This window comes from Girardinichthys multiradiatus, chromosome 3 (genome assembly GCF_021462225.1).
Source record: "Girardinichthys multiradiatus isolate DD_20200921_A chromosome 3, DD_fGirMul_XY1, whole genome shotgun sequence".
Lineage (NCBI taxonomy): Eukaryota > Metazoa > Chordata > Actinopteri > Cyprinodontiformes > Goodeidae > Girardinichthys > Girardinichthys multiradiatus.
This window is the reverse complement of record NC_061796.1, coordinates 14,245,119-14,261,323: the sequence shown is the minus strand read 5'-3', so window position 1 is coordinate 14,261,323 and position 16,205 is coordinate 14,245,119. Positions and strand designations below refer to the sequence as shown.

Here is a 16,205-nt window from a genome sequence, read left to right as displayed (position 1 = left end):
AAGTATCGCAATAGCATCAGCCTGCATGAAGGTTTTTGTAACCAATTTCCTTCCTCCTCAAACCTTAGCCATTCCATCACCTCTGGACTACAGACGTAGCAGTAAAACGTTCTCCAGCGCGTCCATTCAATGGCTCGGCTGGATTGCAGACAGCAGAGCCATATTTATCGAGCATGCATTAAATAGGGGTGAAAAGAAAATCGGGCCATATTCAGTGGATGGGTATGCAGAGATTAACGGTGTCAAAGTTGCGTTTGAATTTTACGGCTGTTTTTTCCACGGCTGTAAAAAGTGTTACATGCCTCATGACAAGTGTCCGTTGAGAGGGGTCGCATTTGAACAGTTTTACGCAGCCACTGTTGAGAGAAGCAAGGTGTTACAAACTGTGTACGGCCTTCGTCTCGAAGTCATATGGGAGCATGAGTGGATTGAAATGAAAAAATCAGACCCAGGGGTGATCAGCTTTCTTGAGAAAGTTAATGCACCCGAACCGCTATCCCCCCGGGATGCGCTGTATGGTGGACGCACCTGTCCTATGAAGTTGAGGTACACAGCGGAACCGGATGAAACTGTACACTATGTGGATTACATATCTCTGTACCCTTATGTAAACGCCAACTGCGTTTTCCCCCTCGGACACCCCACCATCATTTACAAAGATTTTGATGACCCCAGCAGCTACTTCGGTATAATCAAAGCTGTGGTCTACCCACCACGTAACCTGTTGTTCCCTGTTTTACCTTACAGAACATCCCAAGGTAAACTTGTGTTCACTCTCTGCCGCTCATGCGCTGAATTAAATAACCAGTCAGGTCCCTGCATGCATAATGATCAAGAAAGAGCTTTGATGGGAGTATGGGCGAGTGTAGAACTCTGTAAAGCGTTGGAGTGTAGTTATCGTCTTGCTAAAATCACAGAGGTGTGGCATTTTGAAAAGAGAAGTGATACAATCTTTAAAGGTTATACATTCATTGCTTTTTAAAGGGTAAGCAGGAGGCTTCAGGCTATCCGTCTGAAGCAGTGGATCAGGAGAGTAAGTCAAAGTATATAAGCGACTACAAACTGCATCAGGGCATCCAATTAGACCCTGAGAAAATCGAGATGAATCCTGCCAAAAGGCAGGTTGCAAAATTGTGTTTAAACAGTTTTTGGGGGAAATTTGCGCAAAGAAGTGATCTGTCTCAGACCACAGTCATCACTAACCCTGAAGACTTTTTCCGCTTCATGTTCTCGAGTAAATACATGGTTAACTATTTTCATTTTTTCAACCCTGAAATGTGTGTAGTGCAGTGGAACTACAGCAAACGTGTCATATATCCACCAAGTAAGACAAATAATGTGTTTATTGCAGCATTCACCACCGCTTATGCACGTTTAAAACTTCTCAGCAGCATGGAGAAGTTACAGGACAGATTGATTTATATTGACACGGACAGTTTGATTTATGTGACAAAAAGTGGTGAAACTCCTCTGGAATTGGGGAATTATCTGGGTGATCTTACTGACGAGTTAGATGGTGACAGCATTTCGGAGTTTGCATCGACAGGACCCAAGAGTTATGCATACCAGACCAAAAACCGTAAAAATGTAATGATACGTGCTAAAGGCATCACTCAGACGCATGAATGCAGCGAGAGGGTCAATTTTGACAGCATCAAAGGGCTGGTCGAGGGCTACTTACAGGGGTCAAGTGAGGGTGTCATTGAAATCCCTCAGCACACGATCAGGAGGGATAAAAAGAGATTCCGTTTGACAAACGCGACATTTCTTAAAAAGGTTTGACTGGTGTATGATAAGAGACGTCTTTTTTCTGACGGGACAACTCTGCCTTTCGGTTATTAGAGTTGAAGAAGAAATAAAATAAAAAGTCACATGGATTTACAGGAGATTGATTTTGATCCTAGATTTAGAGCCCCTTTCTCATGTATGATAGTTGGACCCAGCGGCTGCGGGAAAACTTTCTTTGTAAAAAGTATTTTACAAAACTGTAATCATGTCATGGATATTGTTCCAGAAAATATTGTATGGATTTACACATCTTTTCAACCCATGTATGCTGAATTGCAGAAGATGAATAAAAATATTACCTTTGTGGAAGGATTGCCTCATTCTTTTGAAGATGAAAACCTGTTTCCTCCTGATCAGAATCATCTGATTATTCTAGACGATGTTATCGCTCAAGCCTCAGATGATGAAAACGTGATGAAGGTCTTTACCCAGTTTCGTCACCATCGTAATATGAGTGTTATGATGTTGACTCAGAATGTTTTTCATCAGGGGAAGTTCAGTCGCACTATTAGTTTGAACTGTAATTATATGATGTTGTTTAAGAACCCAAGAGATAAACTCCAGCTGAATATACTGGCCCGCCAAATGTTTCCATCTCAAAAGGGTCTCTTCTTGGAGAGTTTTGAAGACGCAACGAGAGAAGCTCATGGATATTTAATCATCGATTTTACGCCTACCTGCCCAGAACATTTCAGACTGAGAACGGGGATACTTCCTCAGCAGTGGCCTGCTGTGTACGTACCCAGAACAAAGTAAGTCATCATGTCTGCGCGTATAAAAAGGAATGTACCATTATTCAGAGCTTTGTACCAGGCCTGTCCACAGAAACGTAAAGATATTCTCGCACACTGCTCTCCCGACTTTATTCAGGCTCTGTGCGAGATTGCACTGAATATCCTAAAAGGTAACATTAAACTATCACCCTCTCAACACCGACAATTGAAGAAACAAAGAAATATCATCAGATTGTTGGGTGATAAAAGAACCGGGATAAAAACTAAACAGTTGGCTCTCAAAAAGCAACGAGGTGGTTTTATTCTCCCCATCTTAACGGCTCTTGCACCCTTGATCGGTGATCTAGTGGGTGGAATCATCAGGAGATAATGTCTCTCAGAACATCGCAGAAGATGTTTCTCATTTCACCTCATCAATTCAAGCGTCTGACCCAGTCAGACACGTCCATCAGACAGACGGCGGAGGAGAATTTGGATGCTGAAATGAGAGCGATATTAAACGAGCCGGGTTTGACTTCTTATGAAAAAATCAAGAGATACGATGCTCTTCTCCAGAGGTATCTGACTTTACTTAAGCAAGGTGTCAAAGAAGAAAAACAGCGGGTCAGTTTAACGCTGCAGCGTGACACAGAGGTTCCTGAACATGAGCGGTCCCAAGAAAAACAAGGCCCAGGGCAGGACGAGGCCCCTAAGGATCAGGTTCTTACGGAAGTACTGAAAAGCCTTCCTAAACACAATCGTAAAAATGCCGAGTACATTTTGAAGAAATTATCCGAAAGAAGTGAGAGTTGAACTTCACGAGGTGAATTTGTATTTAAAGGAAATGTTATAAAAGGGTCCCAACATGATTGATTTGTTGAAAAATCTCATGCTTCCGTTTAAAAAATCTGGAGCATCACAAACCCGAGGATGGTCTGATTTTCTACACTCCATGTCAGAAGTAAACATCCCTATATCTTCAGTCATTAACCCTTATGCTCGTGAAGAATATAGACGTTTCAAAACAGAGGGTACATCTATTGAAAATGGGGGTACACCCCCCAGCGTTAAGCAGAGAAGAAAAAGAAGAAGAAGGCAGATAACTCATTCTCCCTACTGGTCGAGATCTGAGCTGGAAGATCCAAAAAATGCTGATGGGAGATCAAAAAGGTCTCTTCGTAAGACGACACTACCACCCCGATGGATTACATTTTCACCATAAACCGTTATAAGAAAAATGAAACATGTAGTCTATTTCTTTTATTCAATAAAATATTTATTGATTATATTTTTCAAGTCTAACTTCGTTCTCTACTTCACACACTAACATATGATGTCATTACACAAATATTAAATCATAAGAAAGAAAAAAAACAAACAATGAAAAAAAAATAAGATAATTTAAATTCCATAACAATCCATAAATATCTCCAAAGAGCATGTTCCGTGAGTATAAAATGTACAACTTTGATTAATGACACATTTCTGATATTTTTTCACAAAGTTAGATACCATTAAATCATTCTTAATCACATCTCCGGTGTATTTCGACAACACTTGCTGCATTGATAATCCGCACGCTCTATGACATAGACAAGAAATGCAATGGTGACCGCACACAGTGGACAGAGTGTTTTGAAGCTGATTATTATGATACAATATTTTTGAGGATCTGTCTTCTAAAAATGTTACGATGCTTGACGGGTAGAACTCGAAATCCGGAGAGAATCCATAAGAGTCAAAAAAGCTGGATTGACCATTCTCATCCAATGTCAGAGCTAGCCAGTGTTCCCCCGGCATGTGTGAAGGATGTGTATTCACGATAAAGTAGGCCGGCCCTGGGAATTTGTCAGCTAGCAGCGGCAGCTGGTCGCACGGCCACACACCGCAAAACAAATCTCCCAGCAGATGACGCATCAGGCTCTCAATTTCATGATTATTCATGCCTGATTAGATTAATAATAATCCACCAGCACACGCCTCTTTGAATCAATCTCTAAAATAGAGTCATAACAAGCGTAGATGATCAGCGTGGTGGTATATGGCAACGGGTTTCTGAAGCGCATTTCCAATCTTAAATTCCCACTGGAAACTGGAGATAGAGCATCTGTGTCCTCGCCCGGGTTAAGATTAAATGTGAATAGAGAGTATCCTTGATTAAATTCCTGACGTGTTATACTCAGTGGAAGATCTTTTAGATGTCGTCCTGTAGCCGTAAACAAGTTGTAATACTCTCTCACTGAATGACCTTGGTTAAAATTGGGCTGGAAGGCTTTAGCAGGAATTTGTCTGCCATCCTTACACAAAGCTAAATATTCCATATCAAAATGATTAAAGTCAAACGGATTGAGATTGCGTGTTCCTGTAAAAGCGTCATGATCCAGTAACGCAATCACCACATACTTGGGAAAGATGCCTAAGAAAAGATTCTCTTGGTTGCATACCCTTGAATTTTCAGGGATGGAATATGTTTTTACATTCACACGTGAAAGTGGATACAGAGCATTTGCTTTCATTAAAGCTGAAGCGTGCCCCAGTCGTACAGCTGGAGAGACAGTAACTTTTTTGATAAAAAGAGATGCTCCTAATATCCTGAGTTTGTAAGTGGAGTCTCTTGCGGCCATGAGACAAAAGGCATCGTTGGCTCTTGTAAGTTTAATTTTAAGGTCAACAGAGTTTAAAAGAAGTCTCTCGCAGAAAAATATGTCTGCATGCAGGGGGCCTAGGAGATGTACCTCCCTGGAATTTGCCGTAAAGCCTGCTCTGCTGTTAAGACCTTGGTTAGGGCCGTTAGTTGTAACAATAGAGTTCAGAGCACCTGCAGTGTCTTTATAAAAAAGACCGGAGCTAAACTGGGTTTTTAAAGAATCCTCAGAAAAGTTTAACAATGTCTCAATCATGGCTCTATAGGGATGTGTAGCGCTGGATTGTGAAATCATTCGATCTCCGAGAGTGACGTCACACTGACTGAAGATGGTGTTTAACGGGTAGTTGATGAGCCCTACAGGTGCATCATCTGGCAGGTTTGTTCCATTCTCGTTAGTAATTTTCACTCTGAGATGCAACAGCGTATCGTTGAGATCCAGATACTTTTCTCCGTCTCCCGGAATGAAAAACTCGATCGGCCCTCCATCAGTGATTGCTGATAAAGGCTGGATCTCGGTGTAAATTTTATCTTCGATCGATAGCTGCGTCATCGGGGCAGAAAATAAGTCCAACTCTGCCAGCGTGCACTCTGATGATTTGTTAAGTAAAAGAGCCATTATTTAAATATATCAAAACTTGCGGATGACTTCCTTCCTCTTCGTTTGTCAGCTGCGACTGATCTCCTTTTTCGCATTTGTCGTTGTTTTTTAACCGTCCTTAAACGATCACCAGGGGGTCTTGTTCTGGGTCTTTGGGATAAAATCATAATTCCTGAACCTTCTTGACCTTCGGTGTGTGTAGAACCACTCATTTTACTCACGGCTCTACCGATGACATCCGAAGCGATATTTGATGCAGCCGTTTTAAGATGGGGTTTTGCAATTGCAAATCCTTTTTTAACCAGAGGGGATACGAAGCGGAATAATTTTGAAAATAATGATCCAATTCCGTGTCCGTACATGACCGGGGCCCCATAAAACCCTGGCAGATTACCGCCTGATTGACTTACATAGTAATTTACAAAGCGATTTGGATCACGTCTCAGACTTAGATGTGCCATGTTCTCTCTTGCCTGCTTGATGCTGTGTTGAATGACCAGCGTAATATGAATGATAACCAATCAATCTTAGAGGTTATATACATATCTCTGGAATAGTTTATACAAATAAAATTTATCTCAGGCTACGTTGTGATATCACCGGTCTGAAGTGTAGTCTTATGACGGTCTTTCCATAGACGAAATTTACAGGAACGTTTTGGTCCGATTTAATTTCTGTATTGATATTTTCAATATGTCTTCTGGAGACTGGAAGGTAGTGGGCGGGGTTAAACGTCTGAGTAATCATATCACTGAATGTGCCTTGTACTTTGACGGTCCGCAGTAAAGGTGCAAAAGTGTCGCCTACTATTTGTGGGCTGACCACGTCGCTGTAACAGTATAGGTGATAGAAACCAGCCTTTATATCCGCCGGAAAAGGAGCCAGTTTTGGTTCAGAAACATGAATCCATTCCCCTGGTTTCACGCCCATCATATAAGCTAGAGTGTTGAAGAAGCGTATTTCATACGGACTATTTGCTTGAAATGCAAATCTCTTTTGAACTTTGCTGAATTTAATCCGTAAACCCGATTTAAATTTTTTGAAAAACATTTCCATCTCTGTCTCGAGTTGAACAACGCTGTTATAGTAGCCACTTCTGATCCTTTGCGTATTGATCTCCACATCACCAACCTTCCTCCATTCAAAGTAGGCATCATAATCCGGTAAATTATGCCATGTATGAGGGTATGAAATCTCGGCTAATGCAACCATCCATTGGCCTTCTAAATCAATATGTTGAGCTAAATTTACACGGAAACTTGAACTGGTATTATTTTTAAACACTTCCATGCTAGCATTAGATGGAAGAGTAACGTAAAAGCCATCATCCTCTACCTGACGGTTCATGATGCTGTGTCAACTGTGAGGTTTAGTGCAAACCTTTTTTATACGTTTCGAAGTTCATCAAACTTGATCCAACTGTTGAATTTCTCAGGCCAGTTTTTCCAGCTTACAAAAACCTGTTTGACTCCCTTGACCGTACGTCGTTTTAATATTTTTTCCACTTGATACATCTTGTCGTTAAATATTTTTACTTTTTGAAGTTCCTCAGCGTAAAAGGAACCCTCGATAGGTTCTCCATCCAAATCTTTGAGTTTGTATACAGGAGGAGATCGGGGTATCCGCTCATACACTGTAAACACTTCATCCGTAAAACTCTGTTCGTATTTTTTGTCAAACACTCCACGGACCTTGGATATTCTGACAAGATCCCCTTGTTTAAACGTTGTCACTGAGTCCTTGCAATATCTGTTGGACTTGACATCATACAGATTCTGAAACACTTGAAAGGCATTTTCTGGGGTCACTTCCATAGGGCTCATTTTAATGCTGGAGTGGTAGGAATGGTTGTAGCTTCTAGCTAGGTTTTGCAGTACATCGACGTACCGCCGGGTATTGTTAGCTGTAAAATATCTCCACATCCTTGTTTTTAATGTGCGGTTAAATCTCTCGACCACTGAAGCTTTTGCTTCACTCGCTGTGGCAAAATGTTCAATACCGTGTTTCTCCATTAAAACTTTAAATTTCTTGTTAAAAAATTCTTTACCGGCATCAGTCTGAAGTTTTTTGGGGATCTGACTTTCTGTAAAAACTGATTCAAATGCCTTTACCACCTCAGCGGCTGTTTTCCTCTTCAAAACTCGTACATACGCCCTTTTTGAAAAGATGTCAATGACTGTTAATAAATAATTATAACCATCATTTTCCATGGCCAGAGCTTGCATGTCACAGAGATCAGCCTGGAACTGCCTCAATGGTCTGGTGACAAAAACTCTGTTTCTCGGGAACTTTATTCTTGCAGGTTTATGTAGAGTATAGGTATCTTCTCCTGATAAAAAATCTTTAACTTTTTCAACCGCAACCTTCTTTCCCGTTTCATCTTGCATAACCCTCCTCAGCCTATCTACACCCCCAAAACTTCCCGGATTTGAAGGGCTATAATATACTTTCTTCATCAGCCGTCTTCCTGCCATCTCTGGCTTATGCTCACTCTGCCGATTACTTGTTAAATAATGAGAAAAAACACACAGGAGGGTAGATTTATCCTTATTTTTTATTTATTATTTTTTTTTTATTTAATATAAACAAAAAACAACCAGAAAACAAAATCAGATAAAATGCAGATGAATTCAAACACTACTAGCTTTTTAAACAACACTTTTGGGAAAGGTTACTATGTTCCTACTTTAATTGTATTTAATAGTAAAAAGAAAAAAGAAGAAAAATCATATAATGCAGATTAACTAAAGTACTGGAATACAAAAAAAAAAAAAAAATGATACAACAACAAGTCATCAAACATGTGAGATCAGTTTGTCAGTCCATAGCACTCTGAAACAGAGTTAAGTTGTTTGAGATGTTTCTCATCGACCATGCGATCATAAACGTGCGCTATTGCACTGTGGATGCCTTGTACCGATTTCAGTTCATATAAAACCGTCTTGGCAATCGTCTTCACTCTGAAGTCATCCGCTTGTATGCTTCGAAGTACCAGAAGATTCTGAATAGCAGGAATGAGTTTGGGGGTTACGAGTCGTCGTACGATGCGTTGAAAGTTGACTTGGTAATAATCCTCCCCCAGTACCTCCAGGCAATGGTGTTGACGCTGGCTTGGGTGGTTCGTTATACATCCATAGCAGGTTTCTCTGAGATAGTTCAAAGAGGTTATGTTGAATAAATGAAGTATCGCTGTTTTCACCGTATTGATGAGGGTGGTTGAGAACCAACCGTCAATTTCGTCCTCCTGGTTACTCTCATCCTCTGCTGAAGGCTGAGGGTCCTCCATCGGTTCCAGGGTTTGTGTAGGGGCTTCGGTAGAGGGTGAGTAGCCGGTGGCTACCTCCTCCTCCACGACCACCTTCATGTCTTCAGGCAGGACATTCGCGTCTACAGACTCAGCCATGAATAGCGGTGATGGTGAGCAGAGGTCTGGAGAAAGCGGTAGATATTTCATGTTGTATCCTGTAGGTGATGCAGGACTGAAGTGGTTCTCTGAGAATGAGGATGTTGAGGTGGATGGTGAGAAGAGGTCAGGGGAAGGCGGATGATATGGTCCAATGTTGAAGCTTTCATCGTGCTCAGGAGAGAAGTGGATCTCTGCTCGGTGGTTGTAGAGATCCCTGTATGGTGTCGGTCCACTCATTCTCATGATACGATTCTCAGTGTCTGTGAGCTTGCAGTTATCCCCCCCGTATATATATCATAGGAAGGGGCGTGTCCTCAGAAGAGGGTTCGTTCTAAACGTAAAACAGGAAACGTCAGCCTTTTTTTCACTTACATGACATCAATCCAACTTCGTGACTTTTGGAAAAGGTCGGAAAGACGATGTCCAATTTCACTCATCTTCTCTGCCCAAGCTTCAAACGGCAGAGCCAGCATTGTCTTGAATACGCCGCAGTCTTGATTGAAAGCCTCCAACACAAACAGATCTGAGGGACTCGTCCGGTTGTTCCTGCGTCTTCTTGCCCGAAAAGACCAGCGGCCATTTGCTGTGGTTTTTGACACCCACACTGCGCTAAAGAGAGGTTCTCTCTCAGCTATTTCAACATCGGATGGTATATGAAACATTCTCGCCCGTTTTACAGGTCGAGGAGACAGTTCATTTTCTTCTTCTTCTTCTTCCTCCCTCTCCTGCCTTGAGACTGTTTCAGGGCTATCATTAAGGTGCGGGATTGCAAGCTTTAACACAGCCCAGTCGCTGTGGGTGAGTGTACACAGAGCCAGTGATCCATTAAATACCTAATCTTGATCCAATTGATACAGGCAAAGCTCTCCTATTTCATACATGAAAATATAACCCCAGCTGCCAACCAGGCCATATGGCTCCAAAGACCATTCTTCCTGCAGAGTCTTGAACGGGGGTCTTTGTACCCTGCAGATGTAGTATGTTGATTTCTTAGGAGCATTCAATTCACGGGATGAATACTGGTAGACGGTCACTGGGGTTTCGCACAGAACTGACATACCTCTTGGCCGAACCGAGGTCTGATTTTCAACCATGGTTGTTGAAGTTGATTTTGGATCCTCATCATCGGTAGAGTATGTCACGACGGGAATTCCGATAGGTATCTCCGTTGAGGAAGTATATGATGCAGTTGCTTGTTCATCATCATCATCTTGGCACGCGTTGCGTTTCTCCTCCGCTTGACGATAAACTCTCTTAACTCTAGCCATTGTTGAACGGGTGTTCTTTTTTTCCAACGAATGCTGCATGTAAAGTGCAGAGTTTTATCTCTGTATTTAAAGTAAACACTAAGGCACGCCCTATTGTTTTCATTGGGTTATTCAAGGTTTAACGATGCTTACAAACACACCCCCTCTATTTTTAATTGGTGCTGATGCCAAACAGTTTCCGATAATACCATATTTGTCTTGTTCTATTTATAACAAACACACCCCTGTGTTTTAATTGACTCATTTAAGGTATTGCCCCTAATGACGACAACCAATCAACATCCACTGTTACGCCCCTTGGACACACCCCCCTGCCCACATGGCAACCACATGGCGCCCACATGGCCCCCACCGGAAGTCCCGCCCTCACCGGAAGTCCCGCCCACCTGTCAAAAAGTTTGACGAAAGGGTGTACTTAAATTCTCTGACATGATTTTTTTGTTTTGTTTATGGACCAGAGTGTCAGGGTCTGGGTTAGAGTGTGTGTATTTGTTTTTTGTGTGCAACTTTGTTTTCAGTTTCCAGATGGTGCTGGAGTTTCTCAGGTGTGCTGGGTGACAGGTGCAACTGATCTGCTGATTGCATGGAGAAGTATTTCAGCAGGAGGCTGCAAGCACTTTGATGCCAGAGTGTTTGTCTACAGTGGTAACAAGCTCAGCCACTTCTAAGCAATGCTTCGTTCCTTGTCTCTAAGCTGACTTTGTGTATGTTCCTTCGCAGGCAGAAACGTAAAGTTATGCATATAACTACTGTTCCATGAAGGAGAGTAACGAAGTACAACACATGAGTATTGGATGAAGCCACCTCTAATCACGCCTCCTATGCAAATGATGTGATGACGACAGGTGACAGGCCCCGCTTGCACAATATACCTGTCCGTCATCGTCGTCATTACTCAGTTCGATAGCCGCTATTCACTGAGCCCAGCTGATCAGAGGGGCAGCCATGTGTTGTACTTCGTTACTCTCCTTCAGGGAACAGTAGTTGTATTCATAACTTCAAGTTCCCTTTCAGTCGATTCACTCAGTACAGCACATGAGTTCTTCTTGTTATAGCGCTGTTAAGCTGTTCGCTGAAGAAAAATGGGAGCCGTTAGTCCGGTCTCACCGTAATTTATACGGACCGGGATGGGGGGGGTGGGGCTCACACAGCAGGTGGGCGTGGACTAAAGTTTTCAGTGCTGCGCTGCGCGCGAAGGGATAAACCCACTAGCGATAGCCTTAAAGGGCGAAGCCTATACGAAATAGAACAAACAACAGGATTATGCTAAAGCAGAGAACAACCCTGATGAAGTTGATTTTATTCCAATGAGATTTTACTAGTTCTATGTGGGATTTTGATCTTTTCGTGACCACTTGCTGTTTTGACACTGTGACTTATGTTACTGAAAGCAAAAAATCTTATGCTGGGCCTTGAGAAGCCAGGATACTCAAAGCATAACAACCCACCTACTGAGACTGCAATAAAGTCCCATCAGTGCCTCCAAATGAATTATTATATAAGTCCCTAATTTTGGTAGCACCCCGTTGGCCTGCAAAGTCATGATATTCCGAGATAATCAGCCTGCTGGCAGAAGAGCCGTGGCAGCTCCCCGTTTGCCAGGATCTCCTCACTCAGGCAGGGGGGGGGGAGATATTTCATCCACACCCAGAGCTGTGAAAGCTGCATGCTTACCTGCTGAGAGGTCCAGCTTGTTAGCCAAAGGGCTCCCCCTGATGTGGTGGCAACAATCCAGAATGCAAGAGCATCCTCCACTAGATGCTTATACGCTTATAAATGGCGGGCTTTTGAGCAGTGGTGTGAGGACAAGCTCAGTGCTCCGTGGTGGAACTTTTAACGTTTTTGCAGGATCTGCTGGATAAAGGTATTTCCTTTTCCACAATTAAGGTCTACTTGGCTGCCATTTCTGCCTACCATATTGGTTTTAATGGAGTCACACCAGGTGCTCATCCTCTGGCTGAACGCTTCTTAAAAGGGGGTTCGTAGACTCAGACCTTTGATTAAACCCAGTTTTCCTTCCTGGGATCTCACATTGGTACTAGAAGCTCTTTGTGACTCTCCATTTGAACCTTTGGAGTCAGTAGATGTGAAGTTCCTTTCATATAAGCTTACTCTGCTTCTTGCTCTGACAACTGCAAAGCAGGTTGGAGACCTCCATGCTTTGTCTGTAAATCCTACCTGCATACACTTTTCACCTGATGGTTCCAAGGTCACCTTGCGACCCAATGCAGCTTATCTTCCTAAGGTTATACCTTCGGACTACAGCTCCATGACTACGAAGCTTTCTAGTTTTTGTCCACCTCCTTTTGCATCTGAGGAACAAAGGAGGTTACACTTCCTGTGCCCTTTACGTGCACTGCGCATTTACATACACAGACTGTGAAGTTGTGTGATCAGCTGTTTGTGTGTATTGCTAACCCAGCAAGGGGGAAAGCTCTGTCCAGACAAAGACTCTCCCACTGGATTGTGGAGGCTATTTCTCTAGCTTACAGCAACAGGGGTCTCCCAATGCCACGTGGTGTGAGAGCTCACTCCGGGCATAGCGACCTCCTGGGCACTATTTAGGGCCTATTTAGGGGGGTGCTCATGAGTGACATTTGTGCTGCAGCCAGCTGGTCTTCGCTGCACACATTTGTAAAGTTTTATCATTTGGATGTGACAACCCCTTCTGTGGCTCACTCTGTTCTTGGTGCTGGGTCTGAAGTGCTGCACTAGTATGCAGTGCATGATCCAGGTTTGATGGCTGTTCTGCGGGGCGTTTACATATGTCCCATACTCATGTGCTGTACTGAGTGAATCGACTGAAAGGGAACGTAAAGTTATGAATACAACTACTGTTCCCTGAAGGAGAGTAACGAAGTACAACACATGGCTGCCCCTCTGATCAGCTGGGCTCAGTGAATAGCGGCTATCGAACTGAGTAATGACGACGATGACGGACAGGTATATTGTGCAAGCGGGGCCTGTCACCTGTCGTCTTCATATCATTTACCTAGGAGGCATGATTAGAGGTGGCTTCATCCAAGACACGCAGAGCGTGATATCCCGTACTGATGTGTTGTACTTCGTTACTCTCCTTCATGGAACAGTAGTTATATGCATAACTTTACGTTTGTGTGCTTGAATTCACTCCGTCCTCTGTTCTATAAAACCACACCTCATCAGGCAGGAGAGGTGTGGTATTATAGACTGAGAGACTGTCTGGCTGTTAATTCCTGATAATCAGGTGGTGCCCTCACTTGGTAAGTTTGACAAATATTACTAACTTTGTTAATAATTGTCCTAGGCCCTTATTAATAGTTATTCAAGTCAAGCCAAAATCTACTGTTGCACAACTGCAGCCTAGAGCTTTACAGCTACCATATGATGCTGAAATACAACCCACTACAATACTCCGAATGGTCCACCTGCAGACGCTGGTGAGGCCTCTGAAGAAAGAAAAGCTTCTGTCTTGGAGTTGATGTTTTTGTGCTCAGATCCTGCCTTGATCCTTAAGATGTTCTTAACTGTATTTATTGCTATCAGAGCTCAGAAAGAGGTTTATTATTATGGCTGTGAAATCAGATTATTGTGGAAGAAGCAAGAGAGAGGATGGTGACCATTGCACCTGTAGAGCTGGTAGTTAATACCAGTTAGGAACTTGTCAACCAGGGTTTTGGAACCACTAGAGGGAGCCAAAAGACATTTATTTTATTTAAATAATAGATTTCCTGGCCTGGTTACTACCAGTAGGTGATTGTTAAGAGTTTTTTTTTTAAAAGTTACCCAAGTTTCCTTACAGGAACATAGAAAGAAAATATGTAATCTGCTTATTAAATGCCTTATTCGAAGTTTAATTGCTGCATGCTCACAAAATTAGGTTTCATCACACTCACTGATTGCACTGCCCAATCCAGTTAAATCCACTCTAAGCTGACATAAATTTACTGACACATTAAGGTCTGTGCTTGGTCTGATGTAACAAGGCGGAGCCTAGAGCATGTAATGATGTGGGTTCCTTTGCTAGGGGTTCCACCTTCTTCATCCACGAAAGGACTAGGATTGGGTCTGGATCCGGTGGTGGTGCTTTTTTTCTGATTTTCTACTTTAAAAAAAATCTGAAATTTAATTCCAGAATTGTAGTATGTCATTTTATACTTTAAAGGACAAATGGAATCTCTTTGCCTGGAAAAAAAAAAAGGACTTGAGTAACCAAAGCGGAACGGTTACATGATGATGATATTTATGGGCAAGTTCTGATTTTTACAAGACATTAGAGTAATGACTACATTTTTTCACACCCCTGGCTATTTTAATTTTAAGATAATTTTCATTCAATCAAGAAGTTTCTGATAGGAAATCAGACAGGCACCTCTTTTAAGATAATAAAATAATAATGAATTAATCTGTTTTGTACCTTTAAATAAAAAAGTCTATTGCACCTTATTTATATCTTTCTTAATAATCCATACAAAAAAAAAAACATTATGCAGATTTATCTGAAATTGGAAGGCCTCCTTGCCATCACCCTTATCTTTAGCTCACTCCGCAGAATCTCCATCAGATTCAAGTCAAAACTTTGGCTGGGCAAGCCCAAAACAATAACTATTAACAACAACAACAATTTATATTAAAAACAATTAATATTACTTCCAGTCACAAAAAAATATTTGGAAAAATAAAAGATTACATTCAATCTGTATCTGTCAGGAGTATGAATAGTTTTGAGCTAACTGTTTTCATACAGAGCATTTTTATCACAGACCATTGCAGTTTTAGAAAATTAGAATATCACATTACACCGATCAAAAAAGGTTTAAACACAAATGTCAGGCTTCTGAAAAGTATGTCCACTTCTATAATGCTCGTCAGCCTTGTTGAGTCTGTTGTTTCTTCCTCTTGACAACAGTTCATAGATTTTCTATGGGGTTCAGGTCAGTTTGCTGGTCAATCAAGAACAGGAACACCGTCATTGAACCAGCTTTTTGTACCTTTGGCATTGTGGGCGGGTGCCAAGTCCTGCTGGAAAATAAAATCAGCATCTCCACAAAGCATTGACCGTGGACTTCAGAAAACCCAGTGGACCAACACCAGCAGATGATATGACACTGACTGTAGAAACTTCACACTGGACTTAAAGCTACATGGATTCTGTGCCTCTCCACTTGTCCCCCGAACTCTGGGAGACAAATGAAATGCAGAATTTACTTTAATCTGAAAACAGGACTTTGGACCAGAGAACACCAGTCCAGTTCCTTTTCTTCCTAGCCAGGTAAAATGCTTCTGGCATTGTCTCTGGTTCAGGAGTGGCTTGATACAAGGAATCCGACATTTGTCTAGTATTCGTCTGTGTTGTGGCTATTGATACACCAACTCCAGCCTCAGGCCACTCCTTGTGAAGCTACCCCAAATTCTTGAATGAATTTTGCTTGACAATCCTCTCAAGACTGCAGTTGTCCCTGTTGCTGGTGCACCTTTTCCTACCACATATCTTCATTTCACTCAATTTTCTGTTAAAATGCTTGGATACATAACTCTGAACAACCAGCTTCTTCAGCAATGACATTTTGCGGCTTACCTTCCTTGTGAAGGGTGTTGATGACTGTCTTCTGGACATCAGTCTTGTCAGCAGTCTTCCCCGTGATTGTGTAGCCTTCTGACCCAGAGTGAGAGGCCATTTAAAGGCTCAGGAAACCTTTGCAGGTGTTTTGAGTTAATTAGCTGATTTAGGGTGTGACGCCATGAAATTCCAATAATGAACTTTTTCAAAGTAATTTAATTGTCTGAGACACTGAATTTTGGGTTT

The 16,205-nt window shown here is 42.1% G+C and overlaps 1 long non-coding RNA gene across 1 annotated transcript in view; it reads right to left on the bottom strand.

Moving 5' to 3' along the window:
• The window catches only part of LOC124866123, a 31,347-nt gene extending 15,239 nt beyond the window's left edge, over positions 1 to 16,108 (bottom strand). Inside the window, exon 1 of the long non-coding RNA XR_007037731.1 lies at positions 15,978 to 16,108. This is a non-coding gene — a long non-coding RNA (uncharacterized LOC124866123). The remainder of the gene's footprint in view (positions 1 to 15,977) is intronic.
• Between the last annotated feature and the right edge of the window lie 97 nt (positions 16,109 to 16,205).